Source organism: Somniosus microcephalus, unplaced genomic scaffold (genome assembly GCF_052327205.1).
Source record: "Somniosus microcephalus isolate GS21.2 unplaced genomic scaffold, FLI_Smic_1.0 unresolved_chr2, whole genome shotgun sequence".
In the NCBI taxonomy this organism is placed as follows: Eukaryota; Metazoa; Chordata; class Chondrichthyes; order Squaliformes; family Somniosidae; genus Somniosus; species Somniosus microcephalus.
The window spans coordinates 23772028-23789593 of NW_028225180.1; the positions used below are offsets into that span (position 1 = coordinate 23772028).

General features: G+C 50.3%; 3 non-coding genes across 3 annotated transcripts; all 3 read left to right on the forward strand.

Annotated features, from left to right (window-relative positions):
* Positions 1 to 73, forward strand: trnat-ugu (transfer RNA threonine (anticodon UGU)). The gene has a single exon. It is a non-coding gene; the product is annotated as a tRNA-Thr (tRNA).
* Positions 74 to 2470: 2397 nt separating this feature from the next.
* trnai-uau (transfer RNA isoleucine (anticodon UAU)) lies at positions 2471 to 2543 on the forward strand. Its single transcript has one exon. It is a non-coding gene; the product is annotated as a tRNA-Ile (tRNA).
* A 1011-nt stretch (positions 2544 to 3554) lies between these two features.
* Positions 3555 to 3627, forward strand: trnat-ugu (transfer RNA threonine (anticodon UGU)). The gene has a single exon. It is a non-coding gene; the product is annotated as a tRNA-Thr (tRNA).
* Positions 3628 to 17566: the final 13939 nt, after the last annotated feature.

Below are 17566 nucleotides of genomic sequence, written 5' to 3' on the forward strand. Positions count from 1 at the left end.
GGCTCCATAGCTCAGGGGTTAGAGCACTGGTGTTGTAAACCAGCGGTCGTGAGTTCAAATCTCACTGGTGCCTCTGCAAATTTGTTAATTCACAGCATGTTTACTTTTAAGTGTGAAACAGCTCCAAGACCAACACGAGAACAAGCTCTCTTTCCCTTCCCAATCTCCACCTCTCTCCCTCCTTCCGTTCAATTCCCCTGTACTCCCTCTCTTTGCCTGCCTCTCTCTCACCACTTCCCTTCCTCCTAATCTCTCCCCTTTCCTCTCTCACTCTGTCCTTTCCTCTTGGGGAGAGTAGAGGTGAAGGGAAGGAGATAGAGAGAGGGGAAGTGGACAGGAGGGAGGCGGGAAGTGGGAAGACAGCGTGAGGAGAGAAGAGAAAGAAGAGGGAGGGAGAACGAGGGGAAAGGGAGAACGAGGGGAAAGGGAGAGAGAGGCAGAAGTGGGAGTTGGAGAGGGGGAATGCCGAGAGCGGCAAGGTGAGATAGAGCGAGGGGAAGGGGAGAGAGAGGCAGATGGAGGAGGGGGAAATGAAACAGGGGAACAAAGTGGGAGGGGAGGGAAGGAGATAGAGGCAAGAGGGAGTGACAGAGTTAGAAGGGGAGGGAAGAGAAGAATGAAGGGAAGGAGATAGAGAGAGGGGAAGTGTAGGGGTTTGCAAAATTCCCCTATTTTCCTTGAAGATCGGGAAATATTGGTCCACATCGTGGTTGAAGAATTATGTGTTTTGAATTGCCTCTGGGTTGGATCAATGTTTTTAAAGCATACTCAGAGCCACGAAAGACTGCTCTGAGATGGGCAGCATGTGGACAACACCGGAATCGAGGAGTTCTGTGGAAATATTCGCACACATTAAGATAGTACATTTGATTTGAATTTGTGCCCTTGAGCCTGGTCAATCACAAAAAGGTTTTAAAATGGCCGTCACAAAGCATTGGCCAAGAACAGTGCGGCTTGGAAAAGCAGCTTGTACAGCTTGTAATGTGTTTGTGTGAAAGACCTGTCAATCAAACCAGGGAGTTTCCCTTTTGTGGAGAGGCAAGGTTTGTTTATACAAAACTGCAGGATGTTGATTTACTTCAGGGATTAGCCCACTTGAACCGAAACCGCAGAACAATTGGCTTCTATTTACACAGAAAATCCAAACCCATTCAAAGCACTTACACACAATAGATATATCTAAACTCAGGAAAAGGACTTTTGATATGCAACAGTTTAGGAATGAATGGGTTTTTGAATCACCCAATTCTAAACAATAAGGCAGTTGGATTCCCTTTTGTTTTAGCCCAGGTGAACTCTGGATGTGGGCGGGTACACTTCAGCCCCAGAGTGCAGACACATTAAATCAGTCACTTTGAATCAGCCAGTCATGGCTTTCTTTTGTGTATTGGAACATTTGGGCGCGAATTTTGCACACAGACCTTTTTCAGTGCCAAACAGGAGTTGGCAGGATATAAAAGATAGCTCCTGAGAAGCGATCTCTCTCTCTTACTTCGCTGGACCACAGGTGAGCAGGGTTTCTGACTCCTCAGCAAGGCCACCTAGTCAGGAGTTGGGGCGGGGGTGATTTAGGGGAAATTGCTAAGATTGTTGAATCAACATTGTAGCCATCAATCACTCGTTTTTGCCGTCTGCCTTCCCCCATTTAAGCAATTTTACTGTAATTACTGTGTTCATGTGGTATAGTTTAAATTTGATTACAGTTTCTTTAGTTTAATAAAGTTTGACTTTCTCACACCCAGACCAGTTGTCCGCTTTTAATATATCATTAATTATAAGTCCTTCAGTCAGAACTGGAAGGTGGGGAAGCGATTCGAAACCGCTGTTTGAATTTGTTTAAGGGTAGCAGGCAAAGGCTGCTGACCAGGTAAATTACCGTAAACCAGGTAAAAGGTTGGCATTGGTCAGGGTGCGGGCAAAGCTGCCTGACCAGGCAAATTACCGTAAACCAGTTAAAAGATGCCCCCCTACAGAAGGAGAGAGGTGGAAGGGGGCAAGAGACAGAGTGAGAATGGGAGAGAGCGGGAAAGTGGAGAGTGTGAGAGAATAGATGAGAGTAGGGCGGATGGAGGAAGAGCAATGAGACTGAGGAAGGGCGAAGGGGAGAGAGAGTAAAAGTAACAGAGAGGGAGAGAGAAAGAGAGAGAAAGTGAGAGCGCCACAGAGAAAAAGAGAAAGAGCTAGAAAGGGACAGAGAGTGACAGAAAGATAGAGAGAGAGTGGTAGAGACACAAAGAGGGAGAAATATAGAAAGAAGGAGGCAGAGAGACTGAGAGAGAGATAGAGTGTAACTGAGTTGCCTTGGGACGTTTTAGTACGTGATAGTTGCTCTATTGTTGTTGAGAGGTGACTATTGAAGAGCCTGAGGCAGTTATCGGGGGATGAGACACAATCTGAGTGGTGAACTGCGCCCTGCCTCATTCTTCAAAAACACAGCACTAACTGGAATGAGAAACATGGCTTTGCAGGTGGCTCCGTAGCTCAGTGGTTAGAGCACTGGTCTTATAAACCAGGAGTCGTGAGTTCAAATCTTCCTGGGGCCTCTGCAAATTTGTTAATTTACAGCATGTTTACTTTTAAGTATGAAAAAGCTCTGAGGCCAACACGAGATCAGGATCTCTCTCGCCCTTCCCAATCGCCACTTCTCCCTCTCCTTCCGTTCAATTCCCCCTCTTTGCGCCTCTCTCTCGCCTCCCATTCACCTCCTCTCTCTGGACTTTCACCACTTCCTTTCCTCTCTCTTTCCCCCTCTCACTCTGTCCTTTCCTCTTGGGGAGAGTCGAAGGAGGATGGGGAGAGAGAAAAGGGAAGGAAGGAGATAAAGAGGGGAAATGGACAGCTGGAAGGAGGGAGGCGGGAAGTGGTAAGACAGCGTGAAAAGAGGAGAGAGGGAGAGAAGAGAACGAACGAGGGGAAAGAGAGAGAGAGTGAGGGGGGAAAGAGTGAGGGGAGAGAGCGAGGGAGAGGGGGAGAGAAAGGGGGCCCTGTGTTCAGTGCGGGCCCTGTGTTCCGTGAGTGCCCTGTCTTCAGTGCGAGCCCTGTGTTCCGTGAGTGCCCTGTCTTCAGTGCGAGCCCTGTGTTCATTGAGGGCCCTGTGTTCAGTGCGGGCCCTGTGTTCAGTGCGAGACCTGTGTTCAGTGCGGGCCCTCTGTTCAGTGCGGTCCCTGTGTTCAATGCGGGCCCTGTGTTCAGTACAGCCCCTGTGTTCAGTGCGGGCCTTGTGTTCTGTGTGAGCCCTGTGTTCAGTGCGGACCCGAAACGTTGACTCTATAATTTCTCTCCAAGGATGTTGCCTGGCCTGCTCAGTTTTTCCATCCTTTTCTGTTGTTATTTCGGATTTCCAGCATCTGCAGTATTTTGCTATCGAGAGTGTAACTGAGTTGCCTTGGGACGTTTTAGTACATGAAAGTTGCTCTATTGTTGTTGAGAGGCGACTATTGAAGAGCCTGAGGCAGATATCGGGGGATGAGACACAATCTGAGTGGTGAACTGCGCCCTGCCTCATTCTTCAAAAACACAGCACTAACTGGAATGAGAAACAATTCAGTGCAGGTGGCTCCGTAGCTCAGGGGTTAGAGCACTGGTCTTGTCAACCAGGGGTCGTGAGTTCAAATCTCACTGGGGCCTGTGCAAATTTGTTAATTCACAGCATGTTTAATTTTAAATATGAGACAGCTCCGAGACCAACACAAGAACAGTCTCTCTCTCCCTTCCCAATCTCCACCTCTCCTTCCGTTCAATTCCCCTGTACTCCCCCTCTTTGCCTGTTTCTCTCTTCCTTACACCTCTCTCTCTCCCCTTCACCCTCTCTCTACACAGCCCCCTTGCAATCTTCCCCCCTCTCTCACCTTCACCCCCTCTCTCTACCATTTCATCACTTCCCTTCCTCCTACTCTCTCCCCTTTCCTCTCTCTTTCCCCCTCTCACTCTGTCCTTTCCTCTTGGGGAGAGTAGAAGGAGGATGAGGATGGGGAGAGAAGAGGCGAAAGGGAGAGAGAGGGTGTCGTGGACAGCTGGAAGGAGAAAGGTGGAAAGACAGCATGAAAAGAGGAGAGAGGGAGAGAAGAGAAAGAAGAGGGAGGGAGAACGAGGGGAGGGAGCGAGAGAAGAGATGAGAGAAGGGTGGATGGAGAAAGAGCAAAGAGACTGAGGAAGGGCGAAGGAGCGAGAGAGACAGTGAGTGAGAGTGATAAAGAGAGAAAATGAGACAGAGAAGGAGAGTGAGATAGAGAGAATGTGGGAGAGAGAAAGTGAAAGAGCGAGAAAGTGAGAGAGATAAAGAGAGAATTGAGAAAGTGAAAGTGAGAGGGAGGAAAAATGAGAGAGAGATACAGAGAAAAAGTGAGAGAGACACAGAGAAAAAGAGAATGAGATAGAACGACAGAGATAGAAAGGGAGTGACAGAAAGATAGAGAGAGTGGTAGAGACACAAAGAGGGAGAAGTATAGAAAGAAGGAGGCAAAGAGACTGAGAGAGAGAGTGTAACTGAGTTGCCTTGGGACGTTTTAGTACGTGAATGTTGCTCTATTGTTGTTGAGAGGTGACTATTGAAGAGCCTGAGGCAGGTATCGGGGGATGAAGCACAATCTGAGTGGTGAACTGCGCCCTGCCTCATTCTTCAAACGCACAGCACTAACTGGAATGAGAAGCAATCCAATGCAGACGGCTCCATAGCTCAGGGGTTAGAGCACTAGTCTTGTCAAACTAGGGGTTGTGAGTTCAAATCTCACTGGTGCCTATGCAAATTTGTTAATTTACAGCATGTTTACTTGTAAGCATGAAACAGGCTCTCTCTCCACCTCTCCCTTACCTTTTGCTCAATTCCTCTGTACTCCCCCTCTTTGCCTCTCTCTCCTCCTTTGCTCACTCTCTCACCTTACCCCCCCTCCTTTCCTCTCTCTTTCCCCCTCTCACTCTGTCCTTTCCTCTTGGGGAGAGTAGAAGGAGGATGGGGAGAGAGAGTGTTGGTGAAGTTGAGAGAGTGAAGGAGATAGAGAGAGGGGAAGGAGAGAGTGTGTGGGTGAAGGGGAGATAGAGGGGAAGTGGAGAGATGGAAGGAGAGAAGCGGAATGGGACAGAGAGAGGGGGAAACATAGAAGATAGGAGCAGGAGTAGGCCATTCGGCCCCTTGAGCCTGCTCCGCCATTCAATGAGATCATGGCTGATCTTCCAACTCAGTACCCGGTCCCTGCTTTCTCCCCAGATCACTTTAGCCTTAAGAAATATATCTAACTCCTTCTTGAATATAGTTAATGAATTGGCCTCAACTGCCTTCTGTGGTAAAGAATTCCACAGGTTCACCACTCTCTGGGTGAAGAAATTCCTCCTCATCTCAGCCCTAAATGGCTTACCCCTTATCATTAGACTGTGACCCCTGGTTCTGAACTCCCCGGCCATCAGGAACATCCTTCCTGCATCGAGTCTTTCTAGTCCTGTTAGAAATTTATAAGTTCAATGAGGTCCCCTCTCATTCTTCTAAACTCCAGCGAGTATAAGCCCAATCGACCCAATCTCTCCTTATACGTCATTCCTGCCATCCCAGGTATCAGTCTGGTAAATGTTCGCTGCACTCCCTCCATGGCAAGAACATCCTTCCTCAGATAAGGCGACCAAAACTGCACACAATGCTCAAGGTGTGGTCTCACCAAGGCCCTGTACAACTGTAGCAAGACATCTTTGCTCCTGTACTCGAACCCTCTCACTACGAAGGCCAGCATACCATTTGCCTTCTTAACCGCCTGCTGCACCTGCATGCTTCAGTGACTGGTGCACAAGGACACCCAGATCTCGTTGCACTTCCCCTTCTCCCAATCGATTGCCGTTCAGATAATAATCTGCCTTCCTGTTTTTACCACCGGAGTGGATAACCTCGCATTCATCCACATTATACTGCATCTGCCATGCATCTGCCCAATCACCCAACCTGTTCAAATCATACTGGAGTTTCTCGGCATCCTCCTCACAGCACACACGCCCACCTAGCTTTGTGTCATCTGCAAACTTGGAGATATTACATCTAGTTCCCTCGTCTAGATCATTAATATATATTGTGAAATAGCTGGGTTCCTAGGACTGATCCCTGCGGTACCCCACTTGTCACTGCCTGCCACTCGGAAAACGATCCGTTTATTCCAACTCTTTGCTTTCTGTCTGCCAACCAGTTCTCTATCCAAGTCAGTACTTTGCCCCAATCCCATGTCCCTTACATTTACATGCTAATCTCTTATGCGGGAACATATCGAAAGCCTTCTGAAAGTCCAAATACACCACATCCACTGGTTCTCCCTTATCTATTCTACCAGTTACATCCTCAAAAAATTCCAGTAGATTAGTCAAGATTAGTCAAGCATGATTTACCTTTTGTAAATCCATGTTGACTTTGTCCGATCCTGTCACTGTTTTCCAAGTGCTATTCAATTACATCTTTTATAATGGACTCTAGCATTTTCCCCACTACCTCTACAAATTTAGCTTCTGTTTCTAAACTCTCTGTTAATTCACAGCATGTTTACTTTTAAGTATGAAATAGCTCCGAGCCCAACCCGAGAACAGGCTCTCTCTCCCTTCCCCATCTCCAGCTCCCCCTCTCCTTCTGTTCAATTCCCCTGAACTCCCACTCTTTGCCTCTCTCTCCTCCTTACCCCTCTCTCTCTCTCCCCTTCACCCTCTCTCTACACATCCCTCTTCACTCTCTCTCTCCCTCCGCCTCTCTCTCACCTTCCCCACCTCCCCTTCACCTCCTCTCTCGACACTTTCCCCGCTCTCTCACCACTTCCCTTCCTCCTACTCTCTCCCCTTTCCTCTCTCTTTCCCCCTCTCACTCTGTCCTTTCTTCTTGGGGAGAGTAGAAGGAGGGAGAGAGAAAAGGAAAAGGGAGAGAGTGTGGGTGAAGTGGAGAGAGGGAAGGAGATAGAGGGAGGGGAAGGGGAGAGAGTGTGGGTGAAGTGGAGAGAGGGAAGGAGATAGAGGGAGGGGAAGGGGAGAGAGTGTGGGTGAAGTGGAGAGGGAAGGCAATAGAGGGAGGGTGATGCGCTATCAATTCCTCATAAAAGACAGAGAGTTAATTAATAGGCTTTTATTAGCAAAGAACAGAGCATGCCTCTGGTGGTTGCCTGGTATCCAAAAGGGCAGGGGGCTGCAGAGCAGTCACCTTTATACCCGGGCATGTGGGTGGAGCCAGGGGCGGAGTCAGCTGAGGCATGCATAGGCACAACAGTGTGCAACAACAACAACAACAACAACAATAACAAACATTGGTTTACCACATTCACCCCTTGTTTAAAATTGAGTCCGGCGGGGTGAAGTGTACTAAAAGTTCGTATAAACTAAAAGTTCGTGTAATTAAATCTATCAGGTGGCCTTGTATGCCGTCCTGATCGTCGTAGCAGCGGCGGTGATGGTGCAGCACCCAACGCCGAACCTGGCGTCTCGTTGAGAGGTTGTGTAGTCAATGGCGGGTCCTGGGGCTGCGGCATGCCGTCTACAGGGGTCGGGGTGTTGGTAGTGGTGGGTGGCGATGGTGGTGTCTCAGGGGCTCCCGAAGGTGCGAGGTCTCGTGTGGAGGCTGTGTCCTCCCACCCGTCCAGGTACGCTACGTAAGCATACTGGGGGTAGGCGTGGGTAGTGGTGGGTGGCGAAGGGAGTGTTTCGGGAGCACCCGAAGGTGCGAGGTCTCGTATGGAGACTGTGTCCTCCCGCCCGTCCGGGTACACCACATAAGCATACTGAGGGTTGGCGTGGAGGAGGCTCACCCTCTCGACCAGGGGGTCCGTCTTATGGGACCTCACGTGCTTCCGCAGTAGGACGGGTCCTGGAGAAGTCAGCCATGTCGGTAACGAGATCCCTGATGTGGACTTCCTGGGGAAGGAGAACATTCTCTCATGAGGGGTGGCATTGGTGGCTGTACAGAGCAGTGACCGAATGGAATGGAGCGCCGCAGGGAGGACCTCCTGCCAGCGAGAGGTCGGAAGGCCCTTAGATTTCAAGTTTAAAAGGACTGCCTTCCAGACCGTCGCATTCTCTCTTTCCACCTGGCCATTCCCCCAGGGGTTGTAGCTGGTGGTCCTGCTTGTAGCAATACCTCCCGCGAGCAGGTACTGACGAAGTTCATCGCTCATAAAGGATGAGCCCCTGTCGCTGTGAATATAGCTAGGGAAACCGAAGAAGGTCAAGAGGTCATTCAGACATTTAATGACCGTGGTACTGGTCATGTCTGAGCAAGGGATGGCAAACGGGAAACGGGAGTACTCGTCAATTATATTGAGGAAGTACACATTGCGGTCAGAGGAGGGGAGGGGCCCTTTAAAATCGCCGCTCAGCCGCTCGAAGGGGCGCGTGGCTTTGATCAGGCTCGCTCTGTCTGGCCTATAAAAATGCGGTTTGCACTCGGCAGAGATTTGGCAGTTCCTGGTCAAGGTCCTGACCTCCTCGATGGAGTAGGGCAGGTTACGGGATTTGATGAAGTGGAAAAACTTGGTGACGCCCGGGTAGCAGAGGTCATTGTGGAGGGTCTTCAGTCTATCAACCTGCGCGTTGGCGCATGTACCACGTGATAGGGCATCTGGGGGCTCATTGAGTTTCCCGGGCCGGTACAAGATATCGTAATTGTAGGTGGAGAGTTCGATTCTCCACCTCAAGATCTTGTCATTCTTGATTTTGCCCCTCTGCTTATTATTAAACATAAAAGCTACTGAACGCTGGTCAGTGAACAGGGTAAATCGTTTTCCGGCCAGGTAATGCTTCCAATGTCGCACAGCTTCCACAATGGCCTGGGTCTTCTTTTCGACAGAGGAGTGTCGAATCTTGGGGCTGTAAAGTCTGTGGGTTTTATAGCGAAGTAATACACAGACTACAAGAGTAACTTAAACAGGACTTTACTATTCGAAGGTCAGGGCGAATCTGCCCAATAAATTCTGCCACAGCACTTATATACCAGTGTGGTCACCGTCGGTATTACAGTATACAGCAGCCAGGATAAAGTAGTGCCACACCTAAAATAGTTCTCTTAAAGGTGGACGGTTACATACAATAGTTCTCTTAAAGGTAGAACAGTTACATACACTACAATCCTCCCTTTTTAGCTTACAACATACTTATTCCCCATTAACATAACATCATAACATATCCAACTTCATGTTACAACAGTTCACAGAGGTAGTCTCTGCGGAAACAGTTCACAGATTCAGTCTATGCGGGAAACAGTTCACAGATTCAGTCTCTGATCTTCTTGACTCGGTCCGGACCACGCCTCCGTGGTGTAGTCGGGTCACCTTGCTAGAGGGACTCATCCCATAGTCCTTCCCTAGACTTAACAGCTTTACTTCCATCGCTTCTGAACCAGCATTGCTGACTTTTTAAAACAAACAAAAAACAGTTGGATTGCCTTGGGAAATTTTCCTACTTTCCAACTGATTTGGCTCCGTTCGGGGGACCACGTGTGTGATCGGGTAGAGGTAATAATGGTTCAGATGGTTATCATCTTCTGCTTCGTCTTTTCCTTTTTTGCTTCTTGGAGACTCTCGGGGCTCCATTGTCAGCTGCCAGCTGTAACGCCACCATCTCCCTATGTTCCTTAGACTTTTAGTGATTCATCCTGATTTCGGCACTTTGGGAGTTCTCGGCACAAGCTGGGCAGACCAGGTCCTCGTAATATTCAGTGTCACTCAACAGATCATGGTAATATTCGGTGTCATCCTGAGCTAGGCCCGCGAGAGGGTCTTCTATTTCCTCCTTACCCAGCTGGACGTTAGCCGACTTTTGTTCCAAATCCCGACATCTGTCCTGAAGAGACTTCATCATGCGTTCAGATTCATCCCGCTTTTTCTGGGCTTCCTGCAAGTCTTTTACTGATGACCTCATTTGTGATTTCAATACTTCAACTTCATTCAGAGATTGATTGATCAGACTATTCAATCCCTCTACTAAAGTAGCTGTTTCAGTATTCTGTTGTTCTACATTGCCGTGCGTCAGCGTACTTTTGGCATCCAAGGGCTGTTCTGCTGCAGACTTCTCAGTCTGGGTTGCCACCTCAGCTCTTCCAATGACTTTTGAGAGCTCCCTTCCCTTTGAAGATTGAGGCTCGTATTTAAGTTTTTCCCATTTTAGAGTTTTATCCCTCAGCATATGAATGAGTTGGCTGACTGTTAACTCTTCTGCCATCATCCCTTTTCCATTAACTACAGGGCTGTTTATAACCTTGCCCTGGAGGAGTTGGCTGACTGTTAACTCTTCTGTCCTCATCCCTTTTCCATTAGCTGCAGGACTGTTTAGAACCTTGTCCTGGGGCTCCGTTGCTGCTTCTACTTCGCCATCATCCGCAGCCCCCATCATTCGAATTTCCACAAATGAATCGTCCGGTGATGCTGCACCCAACTTCAGTAGGAGCTCGGAAGTCATGTCGACCAACTCAGCTTTTTCTGCCTGCAACCTGCTAACCAGCGCCTTCAGTTGCGGCACATCTTGTTCCACCGGATTGGAGCACGCCCCTTCAGAAGCCGAATCAGCTTTGATTCATTTGGCCTCCTCGTGCAGACGGTTTGTGTGCTCCTGCTCCCTTTTCTTCCCCAGCTGCTTCTGTTGCCTTTCCAGATTCTCCCATTCGGTATCATAGAACTTTTTCATTGCTTTCATCTCTTGCTCGAGACGGCAATTCAATTGTTCTAATTGCTGTCGTAATCTGAAATAAGTTTGCGTTCGAGCTCGATGTTCCTCAGTAATATATATGTCTGTAACTTGAACAGACTCAGAATTCTCTGTCAAGCCATGTTGTTGTTGTTCAGAGGAATTCTGTTCTGAAACTTTGTTCTCCTCTGGAGCATAAGCCGTTAGGCCCACATTCGTTCTACCAACCTTAGTCAGCAAGTTCATTTTAGACTTGTCTTTCATGCTTGGGCTGGTCTTATCGTCATCCGTTTCAGAGTCTGAGCTGATTGTCTGCCCCGAGTCCTCACTCGTTATTGCTTTGAGGTAGTGCCATTCCATGTCTATTTTCTTGATCCACTCCCGTCCTAGAAGTGGTGGTCCTCCCTCAGGTAGTACGTATAAGTCCATTCCGGGGTGTTCTTTGCCCCTGTCTCTCACCTTGACTCTTATCTTTCCCATGGGGTATACTTTATGCCCCGTGTATGTCTGCAATACGAACTTGGTATCTCTCAAGGGTATATGTGAGAAAAGCCGGTTGTAATCCCTTCGATTTATGACTGATAGGGCTGATCCAGTGTCCAATTCCATTCTCACTTGGACTCCGGCTATTTTTAGCATGACCCAGATAGTTTGTAGGTCAGCTTCCTTACTCACATTATGAATTCTCAGACTACCCAGTTCCTGGCCGCTTGGGTCTGAATCCGAATTCTGTTCATCTGAACTCTTCTCAACCACCTTGTGTACTTTGTTGTACTTTTCCTGTGATGGCTTTTTTTTTTGGTTGTTGGTCTTCTTCCCTGACCGGCATACTTTGGCTATGTGACCCAGTTTGCCACATTTCCTACAGTCCTGGTTTTTAAACCAGCATTGGTTCTGGTCGTGTGTTGTCTTCCCACAACGATAACATTTCGTTGCACCCGAAGTAATTTGATCCACACTGAGGACCGCTGCCTTCAGCTGCATTTCCGCAGTTCCTTTCGCTGCGGCTTTGTGTGATGCTGCAATAAGGACAGCCCTATCCAGTGTAAGGTCGTTCTCTTCGAGCAGTCGCTTTTGCGTTCCTTCCTTCGACAACCCGCACACGAACTTGTCTCGCAATGCCTCTGTCAGATTTCCTCCAAACTGGCAGTATTTCGCTAGCCTACGCAGTTCGACCAAGTATTCCGCGTTGCTTTCCTCTTTCCGTTGCGTTCTCGCATAAAATTTGAATCGTTCCGCCAACATCAGCGGTGTGGGGTTCAAGTGATCCTTCAGAACAGCAACAATATTATCGAAGGTTTGATCCGCCGGTTTAACTGGTGCTAGAAGATGCTTCAATAGCCCGTATGTCTTCGCCCCCATCGAGTTTAGCAAGGTTATAGCTTTATCATCATCCTCTATTTTATTGGCCTCACAATATATCTCAATGCGTTCTACATACATGGCCCAATCTTCTACCTCGGAATCGAAATCGTTGATGTTACCACGCTTAGGCATCTTCACCTCCCTGATAAACAACAACGAAATATTTCTTTAACACTTTTTTTTTTAAAATTTTTTCCAAGATGGCCGTTTCCCCGCGCTTATCTTCTTTCCCCGCCCCTTTCAAAATGGCGGTTCCCGCTTCTGTCTTTTTCTCCGCCTACTGGCGGCTTCCCGCGGTTTCCCGCGCTTATCTTCTTTCCCCGCCCACTTTCAAGATGGCGGTTCCCGCTTTTCTTCCCCTGGCGGGAGGGGTAAGCTTTTCCCTCGGGCGACGGCCGCTGGCTTTCGGGGTTCGCAGCCTGCTCTTCGGCTTCAGCGCGTTCCCTTCTCTCGGCCGGGCAACCGGCTCTGGTACAACCCATTGACGGCGAACGGTCTCAGCCGCTGGCTGGATCTCGCTCAGTCTCCCTCGCTCGGGCTCTGTCTCTCCGGTGCTGGGTACAACCCGTTGTTGGCGAACAGTTTCAGCCGCTGGGCTGGATCTCGCTCAGTCTTCCTCGGGCTCTGTCTCTCCCGCTCGCGTGGCTCTCGCTCGCTCAGTCTTCCTCGGGCTCTGTCTCTCCCGCTCGCGCGGCTCTCGCTCGCTCTCTCTCTCGGGCTCTGTCTCTCCCGTTCGCGTGGCTCTCGCTCGGGCTCTGTCTCTCCCGCTCGCGCGGCTCTCGCTCGCTCGCTCCCTCTCGGGCTCTGTCTCTCCCGTTCGCGCGGCTCTCGCTCGGGCTCTGTCTCTCCCGCTCGCGCGGCTCTCAATCGCGCCTCCCAGCCCTCTCGCAGTCCGGTGCTTCCCTCCCCGGCTGCGGCTGAGTTCTCCGCGATTTATTTATTTTATCTCTTCCCGCGCCTTACGATCCCGGTCGCAGCGCTTCGTGGCCTCGGTCACTGTCTGGCCTTTTTCACCCCAATCGCGCCTCCCAGCTTCTCGCAGTCCGGTGCTTTCCTCCCCGGCTGTGGCTGAGTTCTCCGTGGCTTATTTATGTTTATATCTTCCCGCGCCTTACGATCCCGGTCGCAGCGCCTCGTGGTCGCGGTATTTGTCCGGCCTTTTTCGCCGTCGCGGTCTAGTCGTCTCACGACGCTCCCCAGCCCGCTTGTACCGCGGCTTCTGCTCCACGCTGCCCCAGTCTCAGCGCCTCTGGGCCCGACTTCTGTCCGGCTCCTTTCCCCCTCGACCGTGGTCGAGTGCACCGCCCTTATCCTCCGTTTATTTGTTTCTATTTTCCCTTTACTCACAGTCACCGTGGCCGACTCGCTTCTCGTGTTGATCAGCTCACTCACCACCGTGGCAGAAGGGACAATCCTTGCCTGTTGCTGATGGAAGACTTCGTGTTTGAAATCTTCCTCCTTTCTTGGTCTGCAGACTCAAGTTTTCTCTCAGCAAAACGACGAGGGCGGGTGCCTCTTCTCGACGCTCGTTTACTTCTTCAGAAGTATTGTTGCCGCAGGGTAAGATCGAACTCGTCGCCACTGTAAAGTCTGTGGGTTGTATAGCGAAGTAATACACAGACTACAAGAGTAACTTAAACAGGACTTTACTATTCGAAGGTCAGGGCGAATCTGCCCAATAAATTCTGCCACAGCACTTATATACCGGTGTGGTCACCGTCGGTATTACAGTATACAGCAGCCAGGATAAAGTAGTGCCACACCTAAAATAGTGCTCTTAAAGGTGGACGGTTACATACAATAGTTTTCTTAAAGGTAGAACAGTTACATACACTACAGGGGCCCTGGAGGGTCCTTGAGAAAAAGGCCACGGGTCTCCCCGCCTGGTTAAGGGTTGCAGCTAGGGCAAAGTCGGATGCGTCGGTCTCCACTTGGAAAGGGATGGACTCATCCACTGCGTGCATTGTGGCCTTCGCAATATCTCTTTTTATGAGAGTGAAGGCTGCACAGGCCTCTGCTGTCAGGGGTAAGGAGGCGGACTTGATGAGGGGTCTGGCTTTGTCCGCATAGTTGGGCACCCACTGAGCATAGTAAGAGAAAAACACTAGGCATCTCTTCAGTGCTTTTTGGCAGTGGGGGAGGGGGAGCTCCATAAGGGGGCGCATTCTGTCGGGGTCGGGGCCGATGACTCCATTCTCCACTACGCAGCCAAGAATGGCAAGGCGCGTGGTACGAAACATACATTTGTCCTTGTTGTATGTTAGATTCAGCCGCTGGGCCGTACGGAGGAATTTCTCTAGGTTAACATCATGGTCCTGCTGGTCGTGGCCGCAGATGGTGACGTTGTCTAGATAGGGGAAAGTGGCCTGGAGCGCGTTCTGGTCAACCATCCGGTCCATCTCCCGTTGGAAGACTGAAACCCCGTTGGTGACGCCGAAGGGAACTCTGAGGAAGTGGTAGAGACGACCGTCAGCTTCAAAAGCTGTGTACTGGCGGTCCTCGGCCCTGATGGGGAGCTGGTGGTATGCCGACTTCAGATCAATCGTCGAGAACACCCGGTATTGTGCTATCTGATTGACCATGTCAGATATGCGGGGGAGTGGGTATGCATCTAACTGGGTGTAGCGATTGATCGTCTGGCTGTAGTCAATAACTAGGCGCTGTTTTCCGCCAGTCTTCACCACCACCACTTGTACTCGCCATGGGCTGGTGCTACTTTCAATAATCCCTTCCTTCAGGAGTCTCGCTACCTCGGATTTAATGAAGCTCCTATCCCCGGCACTGTAACGCCTGCTTTTGGTAGCGATGGGCTTACAGTCGCGGGTGAGGTTGGCGAACAAGGAGGGGGGGGAGACTTGAAGGGTGGAGAGGCTGCAAATGGTGCGCGGCGGGCGATTTAAAAGCTGCTGGCTGCAGACTGTGAGTGGGGGGAGGGGTCCGTCGTACGCTAATGTGACACTTTTAAGGTGACACTGAAAATCCAACCCCAGTAGAACGGCAGCGCAGAGATGGGGCAGGACCAGAAGTTTAAAATTTTTGTATTCTGTGCCCCGTACTGAAAGGGTCACTACACAGTAGCCACCGACGTCCGCTGACTGGGCTTTGGAAGCCATAGAGATCCGATGGCGCGTCGGCAGGACCGGGAGAGAGTAACTGCGCACCGTGTCGGGGTGGATAAAGCTCTCCGTGCTCCCGCTGTCAAAAAGTGGCGCGGCCGTTTACCGTAATGTCCATCATGGACATGGACAGTTGATGAGGGAGAGATTGGTCCAGCATCACGGAGGCCAGCGTATGGTCAAGCGAGTCGATGTGGTCGTCAGATGAGGCGGTGGTTGAGTCCGGGTCCCCCGTGATTGAAGTTGGAGGCGTCCAAGATGGTGGACAAAATGGCGGCGCCCATGATCCCGATCCCCACGCGGCTGGGGGAGCCCAAGATGGCGGACAAGATGGCTGCCCCCACGGTTCGCACGCAGCGCTGCTGGCATTAGCGGTTTTACCTTTGCAGGCGCTGACATAGTGTCCTTTCTTCCTGCAGCCGGAGCAGGTAGCGTTTCTCGCCGGGCAGCGTGCTCTGGGGTGTTTTGCCTGGCCACAAAAATAACATTTCTGTGCCTTGGACATCGCTGCAGCAGTTGGAGGTGGCGGTCCCATGACCCAAGGTTGCGGTGTCCACGGTGCGGAGTGGTTAGGGGAGAAAGCGTCCATATTCCTGTGGGCCGCGTCGAGCGAGAGCGCGAGGGACACTGCCTTTTTCAGGTCTATTTCTCCCTTCTCCAACAGTCTCTGCCGGGAGTAGTCGGACCTTAGACCTGCAACGAAAGCATCTCGGATCAGTCCCTCCGTGTGTGCTGCGGCTGATACTTCTTTGCAATCGCAGCCTCGGCCGAGTATCCGTAGTGCCCGTAGGAAAGCCTCCACCGATTCCCCGGGCTGCTGTCTGCGGGATCTTAAGAGGTGCCTGGCATAGACCGTATTTACCGGGCGTGCGTACTGCCCTTTAAGCAGATCGATAGCCGCCGCGTAGGTCGTCGCGTCCTGGATTAGTGTATAAACTTGGTGGCTCACCTTTGAGGCCAGGATTTTCAGCTTGTTTTCGTCTAGGGTCACAGTTGAGGCTTCCAGGTAAGCCTCGAAGCAATGTAGCAATTGTGCGAATTTGGTAGCCGAACCCGCTTCTTGGGGGTCTAGGTCCAGGCATGTTGGTCTGAGGGCTCGCAGCAGCGCCTGCTGCTCAGCGTTTGGCACCGTCGGTTGATGCAGCTCCTGCTGTTCAGCATTTGGACCCGACATTTTGTTTTGCTAATAAAATTGATGCGCTATCAATTCCTCATAAAAGACAGAGAGTTAATTAATAGGCTTTTATTAGCAAAGAACGGAGCATGCCTCTGGTGGTTGCCTGGTATCCAAAAGGGCAGGGGGCTGCAGAGCAGTCACCTTTATACCCGGGCATGTGGGTGGAGCCAGGGGCGGAGTCAGCTGAGGCATGCATAGGAACAACAGTGTGCAACAACAACAACAACAACAATAACAAAGAGTGGTTTACCACAGAGGGGAAGTGGAGAGATGGAAGGAGAGAGGTGGAATGGGAAAGAGAGAGTTAAGCGGAGAGCCAGAGTGAAAAGAAGAGAGAGGGAGAAGAGAGGAGGGAGGGAGAGCGAGGGGAAGGGGAGAGAGAGGCGGATGGAGGAGGGGGAAATGAGAGAGGGGAAATGGGAGAGACAGATTGGGAAGGGAGAGGAGAGAGAAAAGGAGGGAAGGAGATAGAGGGAAGAGGGAGTGACAGAGTTAGAAGGGGAGAGGGGGAGGGAAGAGAAGATTGAAGGGAAGGAGATAGAGAGAGGGAAGGAGAGAGGTGGAAGGGGAGAGAGAGCGAAGCGGAGAGACAGAGTGAGAAGGGGAGAGAGAGAGAAAGTGAGAGAGCTAGTGCAAGTCAGAGAGAGGGAGAGTGAAAGTAAGAGAGAGAAAGAGAGAGAAAGAGAGAGAGAGAATGTGAGAGAGAAAGTGAGAGTGAAAGTGAGAGAGAGTAAAAAGAGCAAGAGAGAAAGAGAGAGACAGTGAGAGAGAGTGAGAAAGGGAGAGAGAGAAAGTGATAGAGAATGTGATAGAGAAAGTGAGAGTAATAAAGCAAGAGAGATAGAATGTGAGTGAGAGAGAAAGTGTGCGAGAGAGAGAACGAGAAAGTGAGAGCAAGAGAGATAGAGAGAAACGGATGGTGGGAGAGAAAATGAGAGAGAGAGAAAGTGAGAGAGTGAAAGAGAGAGAAAGAGAGAGGAGGTAGCGAAAGTGAGAGAGAGAAATTGAGTGGGAGAGAAAGTGAGAGTGAGAGAGAGAAAGTGAGAGAGAAAAATATAGAGAGAAAGTGAGAGAGAGAGAAACAGAGAGAGAGAGAGAGAAAGAGAGCGTGAGAGAGAAAAAGAGAGAGAAAGTGAGAGAGGGAGAGCAAGTGAGAGAACAATTGAGATAGTCAACGCGAGAGAGAGAAAGTGAGAGAGAGAGAGAAAGTGACAGAGAAATTGAGAGAGAGAAAGAGAGAGGAGAGAGAGAAACAGAGAGAGAGAGAACAGGTGAGAGAGAGAGAGGT